This window comes from Dromiciops gliroides, chromosome 3 (assembly GCF_019393635.1).
Source record: "Dromiciops gliroides isolate mDroGli1 chromosome 3, mDroGli1.pri, whole genome shotgun sequence".
Classification (NCBI taxonomy): Eukaryota; Metazoa; Chordata; class Mammalia; order Microbiotheria; family Microbiotheriidae; genus Dromiciops; species Dromiciops gliroides.
In genome coordinates, this window is record NC_057863.1 from 162995980 (window position 1) to 163004796 (window position 8817).

The window sequence follows — 8817 nt, forward strand, 5'->3', positions numbered from 1 at the left end:
TCTGATTGCACTTTAATAAATACTTAAAAATCTAAACTTTTGCTAAAGCTTCTGATTTAAGGTGACCACTCATTAGATTTTAGTAGATTTTAGACATCATAGCTAGAATTTTAGCCCTTATACAACTTGCTATTCCTTTTGAATTTAAAATAAAATCATCATGTACCTTTCTTTTTCCCCTCCTTTTTTCTTCCCTCCCCCACTAACACCCTAGAGATGGTTACCATTATATACAGACATGTGTTTTATATATATATAATCATTCTATAAATACTTTTATTTATCATTTCTTTATCTGGATACAGATAGTGTCTTATTTGTATGTTCTTTGTAGTTAATTTGGGTATTTATAATAGTTATAAATAACTTATTCACTCAAAGTTGTTCTTAAAACAATATTGCTGTTACTGTATACAACATTCTCTTGGTTCTGCTCATTTCATTCTTGATTATTTCATGCAAATCTATTCGTTTTTCTAAGATCAATGAGCTCATAATTTCTTATAGTACAGTAGTATTTCATCAAAATAATATACACAACTTGTTTAGCCATTCCCTAATTGACTAGCATTTCTGAAATTTCCAGTTCTTTGCCCACACAAAGAGAGTTGCTGTAAATATTTTAGAACATAAAGGTCTTTTTCTTTCCTTGATCATCTTTGGAAATAGACTTTGTAGTAGTATTGCTGGTTCAAAGGGTATAGGCAGTTTAATAACTCTTTGGGCATGATTTCGGATTGCTCTTCAAAATGGTTGGATTAGCTTACAATTTTACCAACACTAAATTAGTGTCCTGTTTTTTCCACATCCCCATCAACACTTGTTTTCTCCTTCAATTATTTTAGTCAATCTGATAGGTATAAAATAATATCTCAAGGTTGTTTAATTTGTGATTTTCTAATCAATAGTGATTTAGAGCATTTTTTCATGTGACTATAAATTATTTTGATTTCTTCATTGGAAAACTGCCTGTTCATTTTCCTTGACTATTTATCAATTGGAAAGTGATTTGTATTATTATAGATTTTACAAAGTTCTTTATCTGAGAATATGTCTAAAAGATCCCCCCCCGCAATTTTCTGCTTTCTTGCTGATCTTGGCTACATTTGTTTTATTTGTAAAGATGTTTTTAATTTAATGTAATCAAAATTGTCCATTTTATACCTTACTCTGTCTTCTCTCTTATTTATTCAGAAATTGTTTCTGTATTCATAAGTCTGATAGTCAATGTGTTCCCTATTCTTCAAATTTTTCTTGTAATATCTCTCTTTATATTTAGGTTATGTATTCATTTTGACCTTATCTTGGTAAATGGTGCAAGATATTGATTATTATATTTTAGCATCTTAGTCATGAATGTTTTTGGAGCTTACCTTAGCATATGGTGTGGGATGTTCAACTATCCTTTCTGTTAGCCAGATTGCTTTCTGATTTTCCTAACAGTTTCTGTTGGATTGTGAATCCTCACCTCAGTAGTTGAGGTATTTGGGTTCATTAAACATAATACCATTATATGTGTTTGCTGCCATATATTGTGTGCCTATATTTTTCCATTGGCAGACCTATATTTTAGATACAACCAAATCTTTTGATGAATACTGCTTTGTAGTATGGTTCATGATCTGGTATTGTGAGTTTCTGATCTTGACTACATTTTTCATTATTTTCCTTGATATTCTTGACCATTTATTCCTCCATATGAATTTTATTATTATTATTTAGCTCTATAGAGTAATCCTTTGGTAATTTGATTGGTGTGGCACTGAATTAGTAAATTAATGTAGTATTATAATTTTATCATATTGAAATAGTTTGCCTATGAGATATTAGTATTCTCTAATTTAAATCCATTTTTATTTTTGTAAAACATATTTTATAGTTGTAAATTTATAGTTGTATGTGTCTTAGTAGGTAGACATCCAAGTAAACTCCATTTTAAGTGGAATTTCTTTTTCTATCTCTTTCTGGTGTGTGTGTGTGTGTGTGTGATATACAGAGCTGCAGAAGATTTTATATTGATTTATTTCATATCTCGCAACTTTGCTGAAATTATTGTATCAAATACATTGGGGTTCCCTAAATAAACTATCATATAACCTGAAAAAGGGGTGATTGTATTTTTTCTTTGCTTATGCTTATATTCTGGATTTCATGTTCTAGTTTATTCTTATAGGCAGCTAGGTGATGCAGTGGATGGAGTGCTGGACCTGGAGTCAGGAAGACTCATCAAATCTGATCTCAAACACTTACTAGTTGTGTGTCCCTGGGCAAGTCCCTTAATCTTATTTGTCTCAGTTTCCTCAAATGTAAAATAAACTAGAGAAGAAAAGGGAAAACCATTCCAATATCTTTGCCAAGAAAACCTCAAATGGGGTCATGAAGAGTCAGACACAACTGAAGAGCAACTGAGCAACAACAAAATTATGTTTATAGCTTTCCTTATATTGAACCAACCTTATATTCCTGGCATAAATCCAACCTCATAATGTGCACAATCTATTTAATATGTGGTAGTCTCTTTTTTAATATTTTATTTGATATTTTGAATCACTGTTGTATTCATTGGCAGTTATAGTTGTATTTCTCTACTTTGTTTAGGTATCAAGATTATATCATAGAGTGACATTGAAAGTATTCTTAATTTTCCTATTTTTGCAAACATTTATGTAATTTTAGAATGAATTGTTCTTGAAATTATTGGTAGGATTCACTTGTAATTCCATCTGGTCCGGAGGTTTTTTTTTTTTTTTTTTTTGGTGGGGGTGCAGTTTATGACTTGCTAAATTTCTTTTTCTGATATCAGCTTATTTAATTAACCTCTCTTATTCTGTAAATATGTGTATTTTATATTTTTGTAAACATTTATCCATTTCACCCAAGTTATCAGTTTTTACTGACAAATTGCCAAATTTTCCTTATTATTTTCTTTACTTCATCATCAATTATTCTGAATTTGCCTTTAAAATTCTTGATATAAATAATTGAATTTTCTTATCTTTTTATTAACTATCATTAACTGTTTTTCCATTTTATTATTTTTAAAATTGAAAAGGTCCTTGTTTTATCAATTAATTTTTTAAAATTTTATTAATTTTTTAATTTTCAGAATTTCTATATTGGTATTTATTTAAGGTTTTAAATTTTAGTTAGGGTATTTAATGGAGTTTTCTATTTTTAAATTACCTACTCAATTTATCAATTTTTTTCTATCTTTTCTTGATGAAATTATTTAGGTACATGAATTTTCTCCTATATATTATATAAATATACACATACAAATATTCATGTATGAATATACATTTATTATTAATTCAAATTCATACATGCATGAATATTATTTCCTATGGTATCTTTAAACCTAATGTAGTTACCTTCCTTATCTTATCTTATTGTGTTCATTTTTACCACTGTTTTGTCTCAAACAATGATTACTACTCTTTTGGGGGGGTTTTTTTGGAGTTTACCTGAAACATAGTAAATTTTACTCCTGCCTCTTACTTTATTTTAACTCTTTGTAAATCTTAATGTTTCAAATGTACATTTCTTTGCAAAATATCATTAGATTCTGCTTTCTAATCCATTTGGGTATTTTCTGTTTTATGGATAAATTAATCTCATGTACATTCTTGGTTAAAACAATTTATTATATACATCCATCCATCTTATACCATACTTTTTCTTCTTCTTTTATAGAAGATGGTGAAAGAAAAGTTTGCTTAACATCAATAATCTATAACTAAAGTGGTTTCCAATTTGTTGAATGTCTTCTCTTTGCTTTGCCTCACTCCTAACCATAGGTTTTTACTTTTTCTTTATTTCCTTTTAATTCCCAATTCACAGTCTATCCTTCTAATATTGTAGTTCCTTTCAGTTATAGTTATGTGGTACCTTTTTTTTTCTCTTTTTGCCTGCTTGGCAAAGCTGGAAGCTCTGGATTTTTTTTCTATGATATTATTTGGAGATTTTATTTTGAGGTTTCATTCGTGAGGTGACCAGTAGATTCTTGCTATTTATATTCTGCCTTCTGAATCTCTTATGATTTCCTGGCATATCATATTCAGGCTTTATTCATTTTTTTGGTCATAATTTTCAGGTAGTTAGAGATTTCTTAGATTATTTTTCCTTGACCTGTTTTCACATTTTAAGTTTTTTCAATCTTTTGATTTTATTTTAACAGTTCTTTTAATCATATGGAATTGCTGTTTTCTGTTCAACCTATTTTAATTTTAAGGGAGCTTAATTCTTGGAAAAAGTTTACTGTCATCTGTTCCAAGTTATTAATTCTGTTTGCCATTCTTTCCTCCTTAGCTATCATTTCCTTTGACATTACATTTTTATATCATTTTATTTTCCCTAGGGACTCTTGTAGTCCTTATGTCCAGGACATTTTCTCTGTGGTTCAACTTGCATTTGTTATGGAATTACCTTAGTCTGGATTTATCTCTTTCTGGGCTTCTCTTACTCCATAATATTTTTTCTTTGTGCTCAGTGTTTTCTTCTGTTTACTCCTCTCTCCAGCTTTAGTTTCTGTAGTGGAACTTTTTGTTTGGATCAGACTCTTCTCTCATTCATGGTCTGGGCAAACCCCATTTGGTCTTAGATGTGATGGCTAAGAGAAGGCTCCATCTTCTGCAGGAATTCCTGGGGTTTTGCTCAGTTTCTGGTTTGTTTCTAAGCTTGACTTGAGTTTTGGTCTTGCCTCCTTTTCTATCTCCCTCTTCTTGAATAGTTATTAATCTCCTGATGGCTCCATCCCTTGATATAAAACTGAGGAGCCCCAACCAGATAGTATTGACTGTGCTGGTAGCACTTTATTTCCTGTTCCTTTCTCCTGCTTTTGTCCTTGCTGTGGCTTTGGGCATGGGCTGCCTTGGTGTGTTGCTGCATGGTGTTGTGCTGCCTGGGCCTGGGTGCTTGGCTACTGATGACCCTAACCTGTCTTCCTTCATGCCTTTGGTGGGGCTGAGTGAGGGCTTGTATGGCACTATGGCATGCTTTGCATCTGTGCTACTTCAGAGCTTTGCCTTCTGCCTATCTCAACTCGTCTCCATTAGAGCTTCCCCAAGATTCTGGCAGTCTTTTGTGTGTTCCTCAATTGGATGGGGGAATTTATAGCTTTTTCTTTTTCTTAATCATCTTTACTTTTGGTACATTTTGAGAGCTTTAGTGGGCTGTATGTGGGGGTTTTGAGTTGCCTGGTTCCTAACATGCCATCACCTTCCCACAATTCAGGAAAAATTATTTTTCTCAGTTTTGCATTTTAAAAAGTTTCTACTTTTTCTAAGGCTTCTATTGAATGGATAAGAAAAGACCTTACTGAAAAATAAAGGCAAAAATGGCCAACACCAAGTGCAATTTATCTAGGGATTCTCTTGCATATCTGGCTTGTCGGGTATGTTCTAGTGAATACATAAGCATGATGCAATGGAAAATGTTTTGGATTTGTAGTGAGGAAACTGGGGTTTAATTATTTTAGTTGTGTAATTGATCTTGTATAAATCACTTACTAGATGTGAGCCTTAGTATTCACATGGTAAAATGGGGTTAATAATATTTAATATGCAGTTATTGTGAAGCAAATGCTTTAAAAACGTTCATATGCTATATCAATCAATCAATCAATCAATCAACATTTATTGAGTGCCTATGTGCCAGGCACTGTGTTAATCCTTGAGGATACAAAACGAGGCAGAATATAATCTTTGCCCTCAAGAAGCTTATAGTCTAATGGAAGAGCTTACAATCTTTATATCATATGTAATAGTATTAAAGATTTGAAACCAGAAGGAACCTTAGAGATTGTCTAGTCCAATACCCTCATTTTATGGATGAGCAATTGGGGCCAGGAGAGGTTAAGTGACTTGCCAAAGTCATACGAATAGGAAATAGTAGAACCAGGATTTGAACCTAGTTCATTTGACTCCAACTTTAGTACTCCTGCCACTATATTACACAATAAATGTGAGGTGTCATTATTGAAGAGGAAAGAGAAAAATCTTTTTTAAAGGAAAAACAATGATTTTCTTCTTGAAGAGTCATATCTGACTCTTCATAACCTTATTTGGGATTTTCTTGGTAAATATACTGGAGTGGGTTGCCATTTCCTTCTCCAGCTCATTTTACAGAAGAGGAAACTGAGACATACAGGAATAAGGGTCACATAGCTAATAAGTGTCTAAGACTGGATTTGAACTGAGGTCTTTCTGACTCTTGCCCTATCTACTGCACCATCTAGCTGTCCAAAAAGTTGACTATGCATATTTAATTTAGTTAGTTATCCTATCTACCTAGCCAACAAATAAGTAAAATATGAAAAATCAAGCCTTTCACTATTTGCATTTAAATGCAGAATTGTATGTTCAATGTGTACTCATTTAAGAACACTAAAGTCAAAAGAAGTAAAAGTTAACATTCTCTTTGCAATGTTAACCTATCCATACTTTGTATATTGTGCAATAAAATTGCATAGCTAGAAAACAAACAGGAACCTACATTTCTGTATTATTGGCACATAGATGAATCAAAATGGTTATGAGAATCTTAATTTTAAATTTCCTGACTTTTGTGTGTTTAAGTTTACAATATGGACATTATGTGATTAGGGATCTTATTCTTAATGTCCTGGGATTTGTTAGACAAAGGAAGAGAAAAAAGAATATAACATAAAATTCTATTCTGCACTAGTTAGGAAGCCTTAATAATTATATGGTCTAGAATTGATATGGATTCAAAACCTTCAAAATGGTTTATTGTGCTTAAACAGTGCTTAAGATGCTTATAACTATTAAATGCTTTTTAAAAAAAAAATCAACTGAATAAAACTCTGCCAGCTACACTTGGTGTGAGGTTTTTGAATTTACCTGCTTTGTGAGTTTTGAGCAGCACTAAAATGCCTGAGGGAAAACTAGATAAAAAAGTAATTTTTAGGGATGTTTTGCAATGTGGAAGTGCCCATCAGCACAACTGGGCCCATCTTTTGTCCACATTTTTGAAATGTGTGCACTCAAGGTGCCAAAGGCAAAAGATATAAATAATGTACACGTATGTTTTCCCAGAGGTCCAGAGCAAAGACAGGAAATTATTATGGGGTTGATGGAGGGGCCAGAAACTCAGCTCTGAAAGTAGTCCCTGCCACTAGTAACTGGTTGACATGTATAAAATGCACTTAGTCGTGAGATGTGGTCCACTTTTCTCTGCTTGCTCTGTGTTTCTGGAACTTGAGTAGTTAGATAGGTTTTTAAGCCAAAACTTTTTTTTTTTAAATAAGAACACCAATTCTTCAATAAGAGTTTCCATTTGGGGTAAAAGCAAATAGAATTGGAAAAAAATCAGAAATGCAATGAAGAATGAAAATCAGATTTCATTATTGAAATACCATTTCATACTTACCTGTAGAATAGGATTTGCTTTCTTAAATACCACAGACATAGAAGTAATATAAAATGCAATTTTTTGAGGGGCAATGAGGGTTAAGTGACTTGCCCAGGGTCACACAGCTAGTAAGTGTCAAGCGTCTGAGGCTGGATTTGAACTCAGGTCCGCCTGAATCCAGGCCCCATGCTCTATCCATTGAGCTACCTAGTTGCCCTTAAAATGCAATTTTTAAAGATACTAACAAGTGTAGCAAGTATTCTCTTGTCACACTTTTCTAGAGAAAGATTTGCAACATTTCCCATAAGGATTCCAGGGGGATCCTGAAAGTTTTGGGGTATCTCTTCTTTAATACTATCAGCTCAAGCCCCCACCAGTTGTGTTTTCCCCACTGTTAATAACCAGTGACTAGCACACATTTCATTTACAATATTTTGAAAATATAGCAAGAGCAAAAGTAAAAATGTTTTCTCTCAAAACTCACCTATACCACCTTGATCTTTGGGGAGAGTGGACTCAGGTTTAGCATAGTTTCTACATAGCATTATTCTCACAAAATTCATATCCCAATGCAACATTGCTCCTGGCTGAGTACTAGTCTTAGCTACTACTGGTCTGGGTACTAGAATCATTTATCCTTCTTGCCCTCCAGGGCATCAGTGCTGCACTGACCAGAAAATAACAACTGGCAAGGACTTTATTTCTGGATTCCTGGTTATCCAGATTTCTGGATGACTTGTTCTCTTGACCTTTCTAAACTAGAATCAGTTTGTCCAGGTGGAGTGATCTACATTTGGTCTAGTCTTTATAAGACCCTGACCAGATTATTTTATTTGGTTTGTGGGATTTTTTTTTTTTTGGTGGGGCAATGAGGGTTAAGTGACTTGCCCATGGTCACACAGCTAGTAAGTATCAAGTGTCTAAAAATTTGAACTCAGGTTTTCCTGAATCCAGGACCGGTGCTTTATCCACTGCACCACCTAGCTGCCCCTGATCAGTTTACTTTATGACCATATTTTCTACCTGTCCTTCTTTTCTGGCTTTGATAGTCTCTTTAAGCTCTTACACTTAAATCTACTTCTTTGCAACTTTCACATACTGATCTTTGTATGGACCTCCCAGTGCTGAGAAGAACAAGATGAATCATTCTTCCATATGATGGCCCTTCAAATACTTGAAGAAAACTATGATGTCTCCTTCCCCAAGTCTTCCCTTCTCCAAGATAAACACTCTTAGCTCCCTCAAAAGATTCTCAGATGGCCCTTCCCCATTCTGGTTGAGCTCCTCTTGAAGCTTTCCATCTTATCTTTCTAAGATAGCCAAAGGTAGAAGTACAATTTGTCTTATAATGAAGCATTACTTCCTACCTTAGATGGGAAAGGCAGAAGAGCATTGACTTAGTTCTTAGAATAATTTTCTTTTTTTTATTTTGTTTTAGTGAGGCAA